Source organism: Priapulus caudatus, unplaced genomic scaffold (genome assembly GCF_000485595.1).
Source record: "Priapulus caudatus unplaced genomic scaffold, Priapulus_caudatus-5.0.1 Scaffold196, whole genome shotgun sequence".
In the NCBI taxonomy this organism is placed as follows: Eukaryota; Metazoa; Priapulida; class Priapulimorpha; order Priapulimorphida; family Priapulidae; genus Priapulus; species Priapulus caudatus.
Window position 1 is genome coordinate 60,847 of NW_014577257.1, and position 3,230 is coordinate 64,076.

Consider the following 3,230-nt stretch of genomic DNA (forward strand, 5'->3'; position numbering starts at 1 on the left):
TTGCCATGTGATTTGCAGCTGTCACCACTGCTGCCCCTTCGTGGCAGGCAACGTAACGAAGTAGAAGTGAAAGGTTGCGATGAAGCAGACACGTAACTCCCATGCAAATTTATTTCCAACAAAAGTGATGTCAATAAATGAATATAATCATTTGAAATGACCAGCATTGATAGCATCGGGTTTTGGACATCATTGTTCACCGGCGTGAGAACTTTTTCGGGTGAAAACGCCCTCTCCGTTTTATGTTATCCACGCGTCCTTTTTGCTCTGGTGTGTTGTGACTTTCTATCAACAGCCATCATAATATCCTGATAATATCATCTATAAACCAGTTTGAACGAGCTCATCGCTAAATTTATAGCTCACTGGCATCGAGTGATAAGCCCGTTAAATGCACATGGTGTAATGAAATTGAATCTGCATCCTGCAAAGACGCTACATTCCTTCTCTCCCCATTGCTACGTACGTCTTTCTGAATATTTGTAATTCTTGTAATTGTTGTTAATTTTTGTTTACTATTGTAAATATTATATGATGTGTAAATATCCATCGCTACACATTGTAAACGCATGAAATCTAGCAACACGATTGTTGAATACATACGGTAAAGTGGCAGTGGATCTACATCTTATACACATGGGCCAGGCCTCCCGTTCGCACATTCACTGCTATACGCCTTGTCAAGGCATGGCATCCTATAACAAGGTTGTTGAATCTAGGGTTCGTGTCAGTCTATCTGCATCACACACATATGATCCAAGTCGCCCCCTCACGCATGTATGTTTATTGCTATACTTCCTATAAACGCATGGCATCCCATATCAAGACTGTCAAATCTTCACTTGATAGTGGCAGTGAATCTACATCACGTATAGAGACAGTCAAGGCTTTCACGTCTTACATGTTAATTGCTACGCCTTATAATTAAACAAGGTTGTCGAATCTTGGCGTACGTGGTTACATTGCATCTGCACCTTCGCTTCATACCACAGGCACTTGGAGCATTTCAATAAAATATAACGCTAAATAAACACGAAATGTATTTACTACCAAAGTCTTAATGCTTCTCTACTCTCTTTCGCCTAGTATTGCCGACAAATTCCTGTAAATGCCGTTCAAATGCTTCTCTGCAACACGCATGCACACCGCACGCACGCCGCCGCACGTTTACACTAATATATTTCGTGTTTATTTAGCATTATATTTCAGTGAAACGCTCCAAGTGCCTGTGCTTCATACGGGTAAATAAAAGACGAATGGACGTTGCGAGCGGTACGATCGAGTCGCCATCACGCGAGACGACCCGCATAATGAATACGGTCGCTGGTGATGCTCCGGTCGGTCCGTCGATAATTTTGTCCCATTAATAAAACATTAGTTCTATTAGTTCACGTCGTATCAATTCACATAGATTGTGTGCAGCTGTGAGCACCATTAGGAAGCAATGGAATGAGCGAAGCGAGAGGGAGAGGACGAGGGATTAGGGAGAGGCGAGGGGTGGAGAGAGAAGAAGTGGAGGAAGGAGGTAGGAGAATACGGCAAGTACATGCAGCTTGGGAAGTCGCCCTCAATAATAAAGTCGCTTAGCACACCAACAATCTTGTTGAAGGGATTCGTGACCGAATGTTTATCATATCGTATAAAATCTGTACCTTTATCTGTCCACGTCTATACACACACACATACACACGCGCACACGCACACGCAAACACACATGTCTATATATATATATATTTATATTTATATATATGGAAACGTGCTTATTATATATAAGCACTTCTCTATATGTATATCGTCTGATTTCGCACGAATAAGCACCTACCTTGATGAATACGGATCGCATGAGCGGAGTCTTGCCTTGAAAGTCTCTCGTGTCTACAACGTCCCCCTCCACCGCATCCAGTATGAATTTTGCCAGGTGAATTTTTCCCTTAGAGATGGCGTCGATCAGTGCTGATTGCCCTAGACAAAATCAATAAAACGTATGAGCGTAGATTCGTTACTCATAAAATCGTTATATTTTGAATTAGTATATTTATAAACCAATTTATTTAACCTGCCATTCTATTACTTACTCCTAGAGTAACGAGTAGATGAGCGCTAAGTAAATGGTTTTACCTCGTGATACGACCATAGGCCAACGGACGATGGAAAAATTTCAAAGGATTAAATGCTCAGATTTGACTATTTGTAAAGACGAAAAACTATACAGTAATCCATTCAACACTCATGTTCTACGAATATTTCAAATGAGCAGCAAATGGTTTCAACAGTAAAGTTGCCAAGTTAGCTGCTTCTACCGAATCAGTAGACAAGTAATAACGAAACGTATTTTCGTAGTATCAAACATGCACCGAAAGAATACGATCATGAGCGAATAAAAACAAACCCACACAATTGGTTTTTAAGCACTCTTGATACTATAATACTCGTCTATGGGATCACTTCGACAGAACGATAATAGTGTAATAATATTAATATATACAGGAGTGTATAATAATAGTGTCTATATAATTATAGTAAAATATATGGCATTATAAAAACAGTAAAATAATTGTAAGTTTTATATGGTGTAGGCCTACAATAGCTGTGAGCGGAAAAACGTATCGTAAGAGCAGCGTTGTTATCTTATCTGACCTGATATCTGTCCTAGGCTCTGACGCCTTGTACCCGTGAGAATCTTCGCCATCGCTTCGGATACTTTCAGAAGAGGATCTGGTCTCTCTCGAATGAGCTTCGGATTTCTTCGGATGACCTCCAGGCGGCCTTCGAATAAGCTTCTGGTGATCGTTCTCTGCCCAACGAAATCAACGTCGACGTACGAAATCAAGACTAGATGGCGCTGCTAAATGCTCGCATATCGGACCGCGATCGTAGCGCCATCTACGTTCCTGTCGCGCGTCACGGAGAAGGCTAGCGTATCACGGCGCGCCGCGATACAACACAGACGTGGCGCTGGCGTCGGACTCGCGGCAGTACTGTGTCACTGTCACCGTCACTGTCGCGCCGTGCGCTGCGTGCCGCGTGCTTCACGTATGACGCATGCCGCCATGTTCCCTGCATATCGAGCTCGGCGGTGATGATGCAGCCCGCATCTGTGATGGCTGCGGCGAGCAGGGTAGGTGACGAGCGATGCAGGCTCGCTTTCTCCCAGGGGACGCCGTCTGCTGCTGCAGGAGATCTAGAATATGCGATGATCCGGCTGTAAAATACCAATTACTTTACTTTAA